Below are 18,053 nucleotides of genomic sequence, written 5' to 3' on the forward strand. Positions count from 1 at the left end.
AGTTTGGATTCCGTAGAAACACTGGAACACGTGAGGCAATACTGACCTTACGACTTATCTTAGAAGAAAGATTAAGGAAAGGCAAACCTACGTTTCTAGCATTTGTAGACTTAGAGAAAGCTTTTGACAATGTTGACTGGAATACTCTCTTTCAAATTCTAAAGGTGGCAGGGGTGAAATATAGGGAGCGAAAGGCTATTTACAATTTGTACAGAAACCAGATGGCAGTTATAAGAGTCGAGGGACATGAAAGGGAAGCAGTGGTTGGGAAGGGAGTAAGACAGGGTTGTAGCCTCTCTCCGATGTTGTTCAATCTGTATATTGAGCAAGCAGTAAAGGAAACAAAAGAAAAATTCGGAGTAGGTATTAAAATTCATGTAGAAGAAATAAAAACTTTGAGGTTCGCCGATGACATTGTAATTCTGTCAGAGACAGCAAAGGACTTGCAAGAGCAGTTGAATGGAATGGACAGTGTCTTGAAAGGAGGATATAAGATGAACATCAACAAAAGCAAAACAAGGATAATGGAATGTAGTCTAATTAAGTCGGGTGATGCTGAGGGAATTAGATTAGGAAATGAGGCACTTAAAGTAGTAAAGGAGTTTTGCTATTTGGGGAGCAAAATAACTGATGATGGTCGAAGTAGAGAGGATATAAAATGTAGGCTGGCAATGGCAAGGAAAGCGTTTCTGAAGAAGAGAAATTTGTTAACATCCAGTATTGATTTAAGTGTCAGGAAGTCATTTCTGAAAGTATTCGTATGGAGTGTAGCCATGTATGGAAGTGAAACATGGACGATAAATAGTTTGGACAAGAAGAGAATAGAAGCTTTCGAAATGTGGTGCTACAGAAGAATGCTGAAGATTAGATGGGTAGATCACATAACTAATGAGGAAGTATTGAATAGGATTGGGGAGAAGAGAAGTTTGTGGCACAACCTGACCAGAAGAAGGGATCGGTTGGTAGGACATGTTCTGAGGCATCAAGGGATCACCAATTTAGTATTGGAGGGCAGCGTGGAGGGTAAAAATCGTAGAGGGAGACCAAGAGACGAATACACTAAGCAGATTCAGAAGGATGTAGGTTGCAGTAGGTACTGGGAGATGAAAAAGCTTGCACAGGATAGAGTAGCATGGAGAGCTGCATCAAACCAGTCTCAGGACTGAAGACCACAACAACAACAATCATTTTTTTGCCACAAAGTGATGTAATTAATTTCTGTACTAAGATACATTGAGATACACTATGAAATCAAAAGTATCCGGATCCCTCCCCACAAAAACATACGTTTTTCATATTAGGTGCATTGCGCTGCCACCTACCGCCAGGTACTCCATATCAGCGACCTCAGTAGTCATTAGATATCGTGAGAGAGCAGAATGGGGCGCTCTGCGGAACTCACGGACTTCGAACATAGTCAGTTGATTGGTTGTCACTTGTGTGATACATCTGTAATCGTTTCGAAGAGCGCGCCGCAGCGCGTAGTGTGAAGCAGTCCACCCTCCGTTTCTGGCGGTGGCGCCGCTGTGGCAATCGCAGCTTTGGTGTCTTCCTCTGGTGGGAAAGGGGAAAGGGTTGCCTGTTCACGTGCATTTAAGGGGCGCTATGAGCTCTGTAGAGGTGAAAAACCTCCCGTATCCTGATGTTCTCCAAACCCAACAAGCCTCCATCTGATGCCTCTTCCTATCGTCCTATCTGTCTCACATCGGTGTTCAGCAAGCTCTTGGAATCCATCCTTTCCTGGCGCATCCATCACCACCTCCGCCAAAGCCACCTCCTCCCAAACACCCAATGTGGCTTTCGACCTTCCTTCTCTGCTGATGACCAACTCCTCCGCCTCACTCATCTCCTCTCTCTCCAGCTAAACTCCCGTCACTCCGCCATTTTTGTCTCCCTTGACCTCGAAAAGGCCTACGACCGTGTCTGGCATCCCGGTCTCCTGTTTAAACTCCAAACCTACGCCCTTCCTATCAACTACATCCGTCTGGTCGCCTCCTTCCTCTCCCACCGCCCCTCCTATGTTACCATCCATAATGCCAATTCCCACACCTTCTACCCCTCTGCAGATGTGCCCCAGGGCTCTGTCCTCTCCCCTCTCCTCTACCTCCTGTACACGACAGATATGCCCCAACCCCCCCCCCCCCCTCCAGTACACCTCTTGCAATATGCTGATGACACCGCATTCCTCGCCCTCGCTCCTACCCTCCAACGGTCCCAACGCCTTCTCCAGAATCACCTTGACCTTTTTGCTGCATGGTGTAACCAGTGGCTCCTGAAACTCAACCCTTCCAAGACCCAGGCAATCATCGTAGGTCATACCACTCGCTCCTTCCGGCTCCTGGATTTCTCCCTTACTGTCTGTGCCCATCCTGTCCGCCTCTCCCCCACCCTCACCTACCTTGGCCTCACCATTGACCGTCACCTCACCTGGATCCCTCATCTCCGCTCCATCCAGTCCAAAGCCCACAACCGCCTCCGACTCCTCAAACTCCTCTCTGGCCGGACATGGGGGTTGCACCCCACTACCATCCTCCACACCTACAAATCCTTAATCCATCCCATCCTCTGTTATGCCTGTCCTGCCTGGATATCTGCCCCCCCACCCAAATTCTATAAGTCCCTCCAGATCCTTGAGCGTCATGCACTCCGCCTCGCCTTCTGTATATGCCTCACGTCCCCCACACGGATACTCTATGATCTCATTCCTTTCCCTCATCTGCTCCTATTCCTCGAACATATCCGCATCCTCTACACCTCCCGCCGTCTTGAACCCCCTCACCCCATGGTTGCTCCTCTCCTCTCCCATTCCCGCCCTCTGCCACGTCTTCACCGTTGTGTCCCTCCTCCCCTCCATCTCTACACCCTACATCTTCTTCCCAAGGTGGCTTCCATCAACTCCCCCTCCCGGATGATGCCCTCTCTCCCTCCATTTATCCCTCCTATCAACTCTGATCCTCACTCCCCCTCCTTTCCTCTGTCCTTTCCCTGGGCTCCCCCCCTTCCATCCTGTTTTCTCCCCACTAAACCTCACCCTTCTCCCCCCCCCCCCCCGATTCCTTTTGTATTCCCCTCCTCTGCCTACCCCACTCCCTGTCTCGTTTGCCCAGTGCCCCCCACCTCTCTTATGGGTCCTCATCCTCCATCAGCTCCTTTCCCGGCTCCCCCCCTTTTTTTATTTTCCCATCATCAGTTGCCCCCCACCTGTTCTCGGCTGTGCTATGTCACATTTGCCAACTTTTTAGTGCAGTGTTCCAGTGACTGTTCATTGTTGTTCGTCTTTCTCGTGTTGTGAACAGAAACCATGCTGTCGCTGGGTGTGAATTTTATGTCTTTTGCGAACGGAAACCAGACTGTCGCCGTGTCTTTTTAATTGTATGTCTATTGTTTTACCTGTCTGCTTTGTATGTATTTTCTTAGCGTCATCATCCCTCTGTTCTTTGATTTAAGTTCCACGGTTTCTTTTCGCCATGTTACTCTTTAAGTCTCCGATTTTATCGCGTGTTTTTATTATTTATTCTCTTCATCATTCTAACAAAGTCTGTAGGCTGAAGAGCGGCATACTAAGCTGCTGCCAGCCCGCCCCCTTCGGGGGGAAATGAATTTCAATAAAGGAAAAAAAAAACTCTGTAGAGGAGAGTCGGTCAGTCGAGGTGAGTCTAGTCAGTTGGTCAGCCGGCTAAGTGTGGGGCAGTCAGTGTCTGTCTGTCGTCGCAGTGCGAGTAATCTGTCGTTTGGATCAAACTATGAGAGTCTTGCCACTCCGCCAGTAAGAGAACTCAGCGAGTGGTCGCCCAGTCGTGGCTTAGTTCCCGCATCTGAGTCTGCGCGTTAGGCCGCCAGTCAGCTCGAGTTGTTCGCGCAATGGTCATTGGCGGTTGGATCGATCGGTTGGTGGGTCGCGCACTGAGACACGAGATGACTTGTCCGCCTTGAGCGTCGGCGCATGTGAGGTCCCCACGTGAGTCCAGTGGGCCGCGGCGTATAGCGAGGGGTAGTGGCTTCGCGGCCGACACGAGAGCGACAGGAGTCAACCCACGACATCGGTCTGGCCGGCGCGAGCTGCGACGCCGTGAGACGGGAGATCGGCGCGCCTTCCTGCGTCCGTTGAAGCGGCTGGCAGCGGACGGTTCGGGAGAGCGATTTGGGGGTGTTGCACCAGGTCTTCGCCAGAAATCGCAATTTATTAGAAGTTAAGTGATTGGAGATGTTTTTTACTTGTTACATTCTACCTGTTTTCGTGGTGAGGTCACCAGCCGCTTTGGTTTGGGGTCGTCCCACCATTCTTCTCCGTTTGCCCACCAGCGGGAAGGTGGTTATTGTGAATTGGGTGGTCCGTTTTTCCTTTGTGGAATTGGGGAGATTTAGAGCAATCTGCGGTTCGGTTTGTTTGGTAACCCCCCCCCCCCCTCCCTTGTCAATCTGACCCTCTGTCATGTTTTTTTTTTAAAAAAAAATCATCTTTATTGATAAATATAATAATTATACAAATTGACCCACTACCTAAAACTCATTAGTGGGTCCTAAATAATATACATTTATATTAAATTGTGCAGCTTTTTCTTAATTTAATAGTGAGCTACAGTTACATTAACAACAATGGGCATTTAATATCTATATCTACTGTTTGTTCTAGTTCCTATAACTAATTGAATTTATGTATTTCCTGCAGCGTCACATGTGTGCCAGTAAGAATATAAACCTACTTAATATGCCTTGTTCTTCGAGCTAACCCCGAAGAACATGCCCCTGGCACTGGGCAGGCCACGACGTTATTAATCGCTGCAGTACCTAATCTAATTTCCTATAACTAATTCCTACAAACTAACTTATCCTACGTCATATTCGGTGTGTCATAGTCGGTGGTTGGTCCCTGCTCCCCCTATTCCTGTACATGGCGGATTCCAACTCGGGTGGAGTTGGCCAGTCCACGCACAGGCGGTATGGGACCAGGGCTCTAGGTCACAATCGGTAATAATTATTTCCTTGCTCTTACTGTATCTCTCTTAAATATTCGGTTAAGGCTTTTCGAGATACCTCGTTTGCCAAGGTGTTTAGTGTCTGAAAGGTTTCCTCACTTCTAAGCAGTTGATACGTGTCATGGTTAGGAAGTCTGTCTCGTAGTGTATTTGCAACATCATTGAAGAGAGGGCATTCGTAAACAACATGTTCGGGTGTACCCTCCGGATCGCCACAGTCGCACGCTGGTGTCGCCCTTTTCCCAAATCGACATAAGTATGTCGGGTAGGGTCCATGGCCAGTGAGGAAGTGAATCAGACCTCGTGTAGGCTCGAAGTACTTCATACCCAGACGTTCCCTCACATCAGGTAGGAACTGGAAGGTTCGTCGTCCAGCCTCTTCTATAGCCCAGGTCTCCTGCCAAAGTTCTTCCCCTCTTATCCTTATATCTCTTTTGTCGCCCAATCTGATACCCATAATATCTACAATCTTTTCATAATTTTCCCTTTTGGCCCAGTACCAGGCCGCTTGTTCCCTTATTTTGATGTCCAGGGGGCAGAGCCCCATTATGACTAACAGGGCCCCCCCTGGAGATGTTCTGTAGGCACCCACACCTCTTAGTAGCATGCTTCTCTGGACCCTTCTCACTGCCATGGCGGGCACCACCCTCGTGAGCCTGTGTGCCCAGACTCCCGAGCCGTAACCCACGACTGAAGTTAAGATGCTGTTGTGGTATAGTCTAATTAAGTGTGACGGAAGGTGGAATCTTTTATGACCTATTGAGATGAGATTGTTTAGTATCTGAAGGGCTCTCTGGGTGACGGTATCAATGTGCTTGCCGAAACTCCACCTCTCATCAATGATGACTCCTAGGTAGCGTGTCTCACGTCGTCTAAGAACTGGTGAACCGTCTATTCTGACAGTCGGATTTCTAATGAGATGTCCTTTTAGCAGGAGGTAAGTAGATTTGCTGGGCGATATCGTCATTTTTGTCGCGTGGCACCACTGTTGGAGTTTGTCTAGTGCTGTCTCTATCTTTGGTTCTATGTCTCGCGGCTGCGGCCGCTAACCAACAGGAGGAGGTCATCCGCATAGGCTATCACCTCTAGCACCTCTTCACTCTGTTGTAAGCTATCTAGCAAAGGCTCCATATGGATGTCCCAGAAGAGGGGTCCTAAGACGGAGCCTTGGGGACATCCTTTGGTGATTGTCTTGCCAACTCTTTCGCTAGAGGATGATAGCCAGACCTCCCGATCCTCACAATAGCTCCTCAGACAACCATATAGCGACCCTGGACACTCCTTCTCCCGCAAGCAGGAGAAGAGCGAAGGCCACCACAGGTTGTCGAAGGCGCCACTGATGTCAACCATGATGCCAACCACGTATTTGTGCAGGGTCGAGCCACAGACCTCGGCCGCCAGGGCGATTGCATCAGATGCCGACCGCCCCGGCCTGAACCCGAACTGCCTGTCACTCAACCCGCACAACACCCGGTGTGCTGTCAGTCTGTCAGCCAGCAATTTTTCCAATAATTTGCCAAATATATCCAGCAGGCAAATCGGCCTGTAGGATTTCGTTTCTGCGGGATCCTTGTCTGGTCCTTTCTTTATGATGACTACATGTGCCATTTTCCATAACTTAGGGAACTTACGCTGTCTGAGGCATTCATTGTACAGATGTGTTAGTGGTGCAGTCAGCTGGGGCGCCAGAAACTGCACCACCTCCGCCACAATGCCGTCTGGCGCAGGTGCTTTTCCTCTTTGCAGAGATCTTATGTGGGTTGCTACCTCCTCTTCTGAGAAGGGGTAGACCGCCGTCTCATTGGTGTATATTTCTCGGTCTTGATCTCTGAGTTGCTGCTGCCTCTCTGTTTCCCCATCCGCATTGTCGTCAGGCAGCAGGGAGTGGAGGAGGACCCCCGCAGTCTCCTGCCAGGACTCCGTCATCCTATCCCCGTACCTGACTGTGGATAATTCCAGAGGAGATCGGATTTTTTCTCTAACTAGCTTATAAGGGAGTCCCCATGGGTCCGTGACTAGCTGGTTGAGCACGAAGTTTTCCCAGCTTCTCATTCTGACTTCCCGTAGTTCCTTTTGGAACTTTCGCTTTTCCTCCCTGTACAGCAGCTGCCACCTTTGTCGTTCCTGCCAGACGACACTGCGCTGATAGTACCTCCTCAGCCTTCTGACAGACTGACGCAGTTCACTTAGTTCGGCAGACCATGGTGACGGTGAGGCCGCCATGGCCCTCCTCCTAGTAGGTACGGCTGCCCTCACCGCTCTTGTCACTGCGTTCACCAGTTCCCCCGCCCTCTGATCTACGTACATGTCTAAGTGCATGTCGTCTTCCGGTAATGGAGGAATGTCACACTCCCTCGCTAGGCGTTCCCAATCGGTTCTTTTATAATTTAGTTGTGTTTCCCACCCCGTGGCCCAGTGGCACTCTCTTTCTCCTATGGTAAAAGTTATCAGATTGTGGTCGCTTGTGGTGGCATTCTCTACAACTCTCCAATTTTGAAGGTTATTGGCTGTATTCGGAGTTACAAGAGTGATGTCTATGTTTGTGCCCTGTCCTCCACCTGCAGCGTAGGTGGGAGGATTGCCGGGTCTGTTGGCCACCACAAGTTGTGATGCCATAATAAATTCTTCAACCTTTTCACCATTCGCATCTCTTGTGCCACTGTACCACAGGGGGGATTTTGCATTAATGTCGGCAGTTATTATGACTTTTCTTCCCCGCAACGCCGTGGTAACTCTCGCTAGGTGGTCTATATGAGTTTCTATATTATCCCCATACTGAAAATACATATTAATGAGAGTTATAATTCCTGTAGGGGATTGAAGCTCCACGACGTTGCAGTGGCTAGTTGTGAACTGCGAGAGTGTAGTGACTCTCAAGAGTTTGTTAGTGATTATAATTGCTGCCTTCGGGTCATCCCCTCTACTGACTATTTGCCAGCTTGCAGCAGCAAAAGCTATTTTCCCAGCTAGGGAGTATGGCTCCTGTAGACAGAGTACATCAAGTCTCCTCTCCTCCACCTCCCTTCGGAGCTCTTGCATTACGAGTCTGCTGTTGTGTGTGTTAAGCTGTCCTATAGTAATTTTTGTCACTATGGGTAGTATGTATGTATTCGGTCATGTGGCCAGGTCTTGCTCCAGTCGAATGCAATTCGTCCATATGCCACTACTGACTGTCGATAAATGTCGTCAAGGTCGAATTTCTCTCCTCGTCTTTCGAATGCTTTCTTGAGCAGGTCTCGCAAGGCTCCAAAGTCGGTGGGGAGATTCACCGATTTTAGCTGGATTCTGTCGACAGCCTCCATAACCGGAAAGGTTATTTTTTTGCCGTCCTCATGTCCTACTCGGACCACATGTCGTAAGGCAGTGGTCAGGGTAGCCGGCTGCTCCAATCTGGATAGCTGCATGGTGTACTCCAAGTTGGGGTACACCCTGACTGGATCGACCGGTGGTAGTCTAACTATTGGTGTGCATTGAGTGCTGGGGCTCATACTAGAGCTCGTCACTACATTTTCCTGTATTGGTTGGTTGTTAGTGTTACTGTCCTTATGAGTTGCTGGAGCCGCAGGATGCCCTTGCCGCTGTTGGTGTGGTTTCGGCTTTGTTTCCCGGCTTCCAGAGGAGAGAGTTTCTGCCATGGGGAGATTTGTTTGTATTCCTATATCCATTGTTGGAAAATCAGTTTGTATAGCCATGTCTTTTGTTTCAGTTTTGATGACTCCCGTAAGCGACCTCAAAAAGTCCTTGAATCTATTTGCCCGCATGGCATCTCTGCTCCTTTTGCTCGGGGACTTTCGCTTTGGCATCCTGTTCGGTATACTGGGCTCAGACATAATCAGTCCTGGAGATCAGTCTTTGCTCCAGCATTCTGTATGTGGGGCAGTTTCTACCGGTGGTTCCACAAGACTTTTTTCCTCGGATCTTACACGGTATGCAAACTGTTGCCGCCTTGCAGTCTTTGCGGCTATGACCTTTCTCCCCGCACTTGGTGCACGCCGGCTCCCTGGTGCACAGCCTTAGGATGTGATCCAGGTCACCACAGTTGTGGCAACGAGGTACCACGACATAGTCTCTTGTATTGATGGCATGGAAACCAACATACAGTCTGCCCATTGTTGTTAAATTTTTCCACATCGGCGCCGATACTTCGGCGACGTGATGAACAACATCACGACCCCGCGGACCAGTCTTAAATTTCAACTTAAAGTTGTTCTTGAATTCATCTTCTTTCATTTTGTCAAAGTTCTGTAACCTAATTGTTTCTTCTAATTCTTCATTCGTCATAATTGCAGGTACGTCATATAATATGACGAGAGGGTTTCTTTTTCTCGGTGGTTCACATTTGACCACCGAGTTCAATTTCTGGTTATTTAGCAGCTTTTCCTTTTCTTCTTCCGAGGCAACTTCAACGATCACGGAGTTTCTGCTTGGTTTTACCTTCTTGATTTTGATCTTGTCTTTAATGGGGTCAACAGTTTTTGTGAAAAGTTCCTGTATTTTCTTGACACTAGTGTCTTGCCCAGGTAGTGTCCTGAGGAAGACAGCCGTGTCTGTCCTTTTCGTGACCCTGTCAATGGTGTCTCTAGTCGTGCTTTGTGGGCTCTTGGTGGGCGCTTGCGCAGCCACCGCTGCCCACGTCTTTGCTGGTTGCCTTCTTAACCTGTCATTTTCTTTTTCAAGTTCTTCTACTCTTCCTTCAAGTTTGGCGTGCGCAATAGCCCATGCAGCCAGCTCATTTTTTATGATGGCAAGTCCTGCTTGACTGATTTTGCCATTCTTTATCTGTTGCTCCATGAGCAACGAGATTCTCGAGTACCTCTCCATAACTGTCTCATTCTCTGCCTGTCTCTGCTCGTCCTGGGGAGAGGGATCAGGCGCAGCGGAAGACATTCGAGGCGCACACGAATCACTCGCTTCAATTGTCGCCATGATTTACGAGTGATCAAAAAAGGGGGTTGGGGGGTTGGGAGCCCGTCTCTTGCCCCGGACCGGCTCCTCTGGCATGGGGGGGGGGGGGGGACTACTGCAGCTCGCCCACCGACCTCGCCCCTAGGTCAAGGGCACTCCAGAGCTGCAGGGTTCAACGCGCCGTTGCCAGTCCCCGTCGAAGGCCTCGTCGTCGACGATTTCACTCGACGCTCCTCGGCAAGTGCACCCCGCACTCCGGAGAGGCGGATGCACCCCTCGCCCTTCGCCGCCTACTAGCCCGAGTTTCCACCTGAAGGCCAAGGACCCACTCCTACTCAGGTGGTGGGTCGGTCCCCCAGTCGTTCGGCGGTCTGGGCCCATCTAACCTAGCCCGGGCGATGTCACCACCTCCTGGGTTTGGCAGAACACGCCCCGGTTACCCAGGGGCGCGGCGAAGCACCCTTGCCGACTCGCGCCGCGATCCCACGCCGACAAACGAGGTCGCCGGCATGCAGAGCACCTGCTGGTCTGTGCCCTGCGAACAGAAAGGGACTGGTGTTCGGTCCCGCGACACAGCTCCCCCTGTGCCACGCACCCTTCGCTTTCGCATCGGGTTGGATCGCAGCTCTCCCTTTTGTCGCAAGGCAGAACGCCAAGCTTAACATCTGGCACCACGGGAAGGCGGAAAGAGCCACTTGGGAAGGAGAGGCTATGAGAGACGCTTCACTTCCCCTTGTGATGACTGCCGCGGCACATCCGACTGGGAAGCGATACGCCCCAGTGCGAGCTTCCGTGCCCTACGGCGCGCCGGCAACGGGCGGGCCCGCCCCGAAACGCGCCGTCAAGCGACTGACCTCACGCCAGACCCTCTGTCATGTTTGTCGGATTCGGTGTTGACGAATTTATTGCTTAAAGGCCGAGTTCTTGAAATATGTTTCTATCTTGATGTGCGAATGCAGAGTCTCGCGGCGATAACATTGAATAAATGTTCTCGGGTTTCCAACCGCGTCAATTGCTTAAAACTACACGAGCTTTCTGCCAAGCACTCCTTGGCCATTGTCAAGTGGTATGACTGCCGGTGGGCTGTTGGTGCGCCCTTATATACGCTATCTGCCGGCTGTGACGTCACTGGTGCCCGTGACATTGCCATATATGGACATGTTTTGAGTCGACTTTCGATGTGCCCTCTTCGACCACGCGATCGCTGGATCCGACGCAGCGCTGAGCTGCAAGCCACCATCTCTATTAGGGTGTTTGCAGTAATTTTTATTTCAATAGCTTCCTTTATTAAAGTGTCCCAGAAGCTGTTAGTGCGAGCCACGACAGAGGTATCGTCAAGTTTCATGCTGAGCTAACGCAGATTTCTCTGGATAGCGTAGGCAATAATGCCTCTCATGTTCTTTCCTGCGTTGTTCCACAGTGCGCAGTTTGTCGGATGTACTTCTGGCCTCACCCACAAGATAGTCTGTAGACTCCAGGTGTTCTGAGACCTACTGCGTCTTTAACTGGTCTCAGTAATTTTCGTTGGAGGCCTGAAGATTGATTTGATCCTGTGTCTTTTCAATAGGCGGCTTATCTTGCCCGACACAGAGCCATAGAATGGCAGCAATGCAAGTTTCTTTTCCTGCTCTTCGTCGCTGGTCTTATCCTGATATTTCCCAGAAATCACTTCTTTCACTCGATGGGCGCTGTAGCCGTTATTCCTGAAGACCTTGCGTAGGTGGCTCAGTTCATGGGGCAGGTGCACCAATGTCTGTAATACTGTGCGCTTCTGTGCTGGATGACGTGGCTGGTGGCGTGTGGGTACAGGTCTGTGTGGGCGGGTTTTCTGTAGACGCTGTGGCCAAGGCACCCATTTCGTTTACGGTGGACAAGGACGTCGAGGAAGTGCAAAGCATTATCTTTTTCCACTTCCATGATGAACTGGATATACTCTTCATGAAGAATTTTGAGGATATTGCCATAGATGCTGCGCCACTGAAGCCGAAGTGTTTCTTTCGATACGTTGACGACACGTTCGTCATTTGGCCACACGGACTCGAGAAATTAGACGACTTTTTGGAACACCTCAATGGCATCAACAGAAATATCCAGTTCATCATGGAGGTGGAAAAAGATAATGCAAAGTAAATTAATAAAAAAATTTGAAATTAAATTCACGGTACAATAGTGAAGTGGAAACGTGAAGGGACACGTACAGCACAAAAGCGTACAGACCGACCTAGCATGTTGACTGACAGACACCGCCAACAGTTGAAGAGGGTCGAAATTTGTAATAGGCAGACATCTATCCACACCATCACACAGTAATTCCAAACTGCATCAAGATCCACTGCAAGGACTATGACAGTTACTCGGGAGGTGAGAAAACTTGGATTTCATGTTCGAGTGGCTGCTCATAAGCCACACATCACTCTGGTAAATGCCAAACAATGCCTTGCTTGGTGAAGGAACGTAAACATTGGACGACTGAACAGTGGAAAAACGTTGTGTGGAGTGACGAATCACGGTATACACTATGGCGATCCGATGGCAGGGTGTGGGTGTGGCGAATGACCGGTGGACGTCATCTGCCAGCGTGTGTAGTGCCAACAGTAAAACTCTGAGGCAGTGGTGTTATGGTGAGGTCGTGTTTTTCGTAGAGGGCGCTTGAACCCCTTGTTGTTTTGCGTGACAATATCACGGCACAGGCCCCACATGAACCACGGACCTTGCCGTTGGTGGGGTGGCTTGCGTGCCTCAGCGATACAGATAGCCGTACCGTAGGTGCAACCACAACGGAGGGGTATCTGTTGAGAGGCCAGACAAACGTGTGGTTCCTGAAGAGGGGCAGCAGCCTTTTCAGTAGTTGCAGGGGCAACAGTCTGGATGATTGACTGATCTGGCCTTGTAACACTAACCAAAACGGCCTTGCTGTGCTGGTACTGCGAACGGCTGAAAGCAAGGGGAATCTACAGCCGTAATTTTTCCCGAGGGCATGCAGCTTTACTGTATGGTTAATGATGATGTCGTCCTCTTGGGTAAAATATTCCGGAGGTAAAATAGTCCCCCATTCGAATCTCCGAGCGGGGACTACTCAAGAAGACGTCGTTATCAGGAGAAAGAAAACTGGCGTTCTACGGATCGGAGCGTGGAATGTCAGATCCCTTAATCGGGCAGGTAGATTAGAAAATTTAAAAAGGGAAATCGATAGGTTAAAGTTAGATATAGTGGGAATTACGTTCGGTGGCACGAGGAACAAGAATTTTGGTCAGGCGAATACAGGGTTATAAATACAAAGTCAAATAGGGGTAATGCAGGAGTAGGTTTAATAATGAATAAAAAAATAGGAGTGCGGGTAAGCTACTACAAACAGCATAGTGAACGCATTATTGTGGCCAAGATAGACACGAAGCCCACGCCTAGTACAGTAGTTCAAGTCTATATGCCAACTAGCTCTGCAGATGACGAAGAAATTGAAGAAATGTATGACGAAATAAAAGAAATTATTCAGATAGTGAAGGGAGACGCAAATTTAATAGTCATGGGTGACTGGAATTCGGTAGTAGGAAAAGGGAGAGATGGAATCGTAGTAGGTGAATATGGATTGGGGTAGGAAATGAAAGAGGAAGACGCGTGGTAGAATTTTGCGCAGAGTACAACTTAATGATAGCTAACACTTGGTTCAAGAATCATTAAAGAAGGTTGTATACATGGAAGAAGCCTGGAGATACTGACAGATTTCAGATAGGTTATATAATGGTAAGACAGAGATTTGGGAACCAGGTTTTAAATTGTAAGACATTTCCAGGAGCAAATGTGGACTTGACCACAATCTATTGGTTATGAACAGTAGATTAAAACTGAAGAAACCGCAAAAAGCTGGGAATTTAAGGAGATAGGATCTGGATAAACTGACTAAACCAGAGGTTGTACAGAGTTTCAGCGAGAGCGTAAGGGAACAAATGGCAGGAATGGGGGAAAGAAGTACAGTAGAAGAAGAATGGGTAGCAGAGGATCAAGTAGGTAAAAAGACGAGGGCTAGTAGAAATCCTTGGCTAAGGAAGAAATATTGAATTTAATTGATGAAAGGAGAAAATATAAAAATGCAGTAAATGAAGGAGGCAAAAATGAATACAAACGTCTCAAAAATGAGATGGACAAGAAGTGCAAAATGGCTAAGCAGGGATGGATAGAGGATAAATGTAATGATTTAGAGGTTTATCTCACTAGGTGTAAGATAGATACTGCCTACAGGAAAATTAAAGATACCTTTAGAGAAAAGAGAACCACTTGTATGAACATTAAGAGCTCAGATAGAAACCCAGTTCTAAGTAAAGAAGGGAAAGCAGAAAGATGGAAGGAGTATATAGAGGGTCTATACAAGGGCAATGTTCTTGTGGACAATATTATGGAAATGGAAGAGGATGTAGATGAAGATGAAATGGGAGATATGATACTGCGTGAAGAGTTTGACAGAGCACTGAAAGACCTGAGTCGAAACAAGGCCCCGGGAGTAGACAACATTCCATTAGAACTACTGACGGCCTTGGGAGAGCCAGTCCTGACAAAACTCTACCACGTGGTGAGCAAGATGTATGAGACAGGCGAAATACCCTCAGACTTCAAGAAGAATATAATAATTCCAATCTCATCGAAAGCAGTTGTTGATAAATGTGAAAATTACCGAACTATCAGTTTAATAAGTCACCGCTGCAGAATACTAACGCGAATTCTTTACCGACGAATAGAAAAACTAGTAGAAGCCGACCTCGGGGAAGATCAGTTTGGATTCCGTTGAAATGTTGGAACACGTGAGGCAATACTGACCCTACGACTTATCTTAGAAGAAAGATTAAGGAAAGGCAAACCTACGTTTCTAGCATTTGTAGACTTAGAGAAAGCTTTTGACAATGTTGACTGGAATACTCTGTTTCAAATTCTGAAGGTAGCAGCGGTAAAATACAGGGAGAGAAAGGCTATTTACAATTTGTATAGAAACCAGATGGCAGTTATAAGAGTCGAGGGACACGAAAGGGAAGCAGTGGTTGGGAAGGGAGTGAGACAGGGTTGTAGCCTCTCCCCGATGTTATTCAATCTGTATATTGAGCAAGCAGTGAAGGAAACAAAAGAAAAATTCGGAGTAGGTATTAAAATGCATAGAGAAGAAATAAAAACTTTGAGGTGCGCCGATGACATTGTAATTCTGTCAGAGACAGCAGAGGACTTGGAAGAGCAGTTGAATGGAATGGATTGTGTCTTGAAAGGAGGATATAAGATGAACATCAACAAAAGCAAAACGAGGATAATGGAATGTAGTCGAACTAAGTCGGGTGATGCTGAGGGTATTAGATTAGGAAATGATACACTTAAAGTAGTAAAGGAGTTTTGCTATTTGGGGAGCAAAATAACTGATGATGGTCGAAGTAGAGAGGATATAAAATGTAGACTGGCAATGGCAAGGAAAGCGTTTCTGAAGAATAGAAATTTGTTAACATCTAGTATTGATTTGAGTGTGAGGAAGTCGTTTCTGAAAGTATTTGTATGGAGTGTAGCCATGAATGGAAGTGAAACATGGACGATAAATAGTTTAGACAAGAAGAGAATAGAAGCTTTCGAAATGTGGTGCTACAGAAGAATGCTGAAGATTAGATGGGTAGATCACATAACTAATGAGGAGGTGTTGAAGAGGATTGGGAGAAGAGAAGTTTGTGGCACAACTTGTCTAGAAAAAGGGATAGGTTGGTAGGACATGTTCTGAGGCATCAAGGGATCACCAATTTAGTATTGGAAGGCAGCGTGGAGGGTAAAAATCTTAGAGAGAGACCAAGAGATGAACAAGCAGATTCAGAAGGATGTAGGCTGCAGTACGTACTGGGAGATCAAGAAGCTTGCACAGGATAGAGTAGCATGGAGAGCTGCATCAAACCAGTCTCAGGACTGAAGACCACAACAACAACAGGCCTAAATTGGTGTTTTAAGCACCTTGTGGCTTCCCACTGTTGAAGAGCAATTCGGGGATGGCGAATGCATCTTTCATCACGATGGAGCACCTGTTCATAATGCACGGCCTGTGGCGGAGTGATTACACGACAGTAACATCCCTGGAATGGACTGGTCAGCACAGAGTCCTGACCTGAATCCTATAGAGCACCTTTGGGATGTTTTGAAACCCTGCCTTGTTGCCAGGCCTCTCCGACTGACGATACCTCTCCTCAGTGCAGTACTCCGTGAAGAATGGGCTGTCATTCCCCAAGAAACCTTCCAGCACTTGACTAAACGTATGCCTGCGAGAGTGGAAGCTGTCATCAAGGCTAAAGGTGGGCCAACACCGTACTGAATTCCAGCATTACCGATGGAGGGCGCCACGAACTTGTAAGTCGTTTTCAGCCAGGCGTCCGGACACTTTTCATCACATGCTGTTGATGTATTAGTTTCAGAGAAAATTTCACGTAAAGCTAAAAATTTCAGTCTTTAAGGAAAATGCATTTAATGTTCCTGGTACGCTCTGTTTCGCTTATATTCAGAGTTAAATGCGGCCAGGTCTATGTCTGCCAGTGTTGCGTGTTTCTGTATCCTCCTACTTACCTCTGCACTCCCTTGTTTTGCATTCTGTCCTCTTTTGTCTTTTGTGGGGGACATTTCTCAGTTAGCCGCACCCTCAGATGGTCAACAGACAGTATGGCATTCTTCGTGTCCTCCCCACGTTCTCTCCAGATATGGCTGACAACCTACAGCCGTGTTAATAACCAACCACTGAAGACGACAGTTTTTGGGCCTGTAAGGTAGGAGGCGGTAGGACGGAGTGCCACGAACAACGTCATAGAAATCCTGACCGGTGAAGGACGAATGTGGGGGTGGAAGTGCGTTGCACGTTGCTTTTGTACGTTTTACTTGAATAACTCGACAACCGTGGTTCTCAGTGAAACAGTATCCCAGTACAAGAGTTAACTTCATTAAATTTTCTGCCAAAACCTCCTGTTCATTTTTTCCGTAGGAATAATACACTGAAGAGCCGAAGAAACACGTACACATGCCTAATATCGTGTAGGGCCCCGCGAGGAGGCAGAAGTGCCGTTAGACGACGTGGAATGGACTCGACTAATGTCTGAAGTAGTGCTGGAGGGAACTGACTCCTTGAATCCTGCAAGGCTGTCCATAAATCCGTAACAATACAACGGGATGGCGATCTCTTCTGAACAGCACGTTGCAAGGCAGCCCAGATATGCTCAATAATGACCATGTCTTAGGAGTTTGGTGGTCAGCGGAAGTGTTTAACCTCAGAAGAGTTTTCCTGGAGCCACTCCGTAGCAGTTCTGGAAATGTGGGGTGTCGCATTGTCCTGCTGGAATTGCCCAAATCCGTCGGAATGCAGAATGGACATGAACGGATGCAGGTGATTAGACAAGATGCTTACGTACGTGTCACCTGTCAGAGTCGCATCTAGACGTATCAGGGGTCCCATATCACTACAGCTGTACACGCCCCACACCATTACAGAGCCTCCCTCAGCTTGAACAGTCCCCTGCTGACATGCAGGGTCCATGGATTCATGAGGTTGTCTCCATGCCCGTGTACGTCCATCCGCTCGATACAATTTGAAACAAGACTCGTCCAACCAGGCAACATGTTTCCAGTCATCAACAGTCCAATGTCGGTGTTGACGGTCCCAGGCGAGGCGTAAAGGCATCAAGGGTACACGAGTGGGCCTTTGGCTCCGGAAGCCCATATCGATGAGGTTTCATTGAATCGTTCGCACGCTGACACTTACTGATGGCCCATCACTGAAATCTGCAGAAATTTGCGGAAGGCTTGCACTTCCTTACGCTGAACGATTCTCTTCAGACGTTGTTGCTTCCGTTCTTTCAGGGCCTTTTTACGGCCACATAAATGTCGGAGATTTGATGTTTTACCGGATTCCTGATATTCACGGTACACTTCTGAAATGGTCGTACGGGAAAATCCCCACTTCATCGCTACCTCGGAAATGCTGTCTCCCATCGCTCGTGCGCCGACTATGGCGCGACGTTCAAACTCACTTAAATCTTGATAACCTGCCATTGTAGCAGCAGTAACCGATCTAACAACTTCGGAAGATACTTATTGTCTTATATGGGTGTTGCTGACCGCAGCACAGTATTCTACCTTTTTACATATCTCTTTATTTGAATACGCATGCCTATACCAATTTCT

The sequence above is a fragment of the Schistocerca piceifrons genome, chromosome 10, assembly GCF_021461385.2.
Source record: "Schistocerca piceifrons isolate TAMUIC-IGC-003096 chromosome 10, iqSchPice1.1, whole genome shotgun sequence".
Lineage (NCBI taxonomy): Eukaryota > Metazoa > Arthropoda > Insecta > Orthoptera > Acrididae > Schistocerca > Schistocerca piceifrons.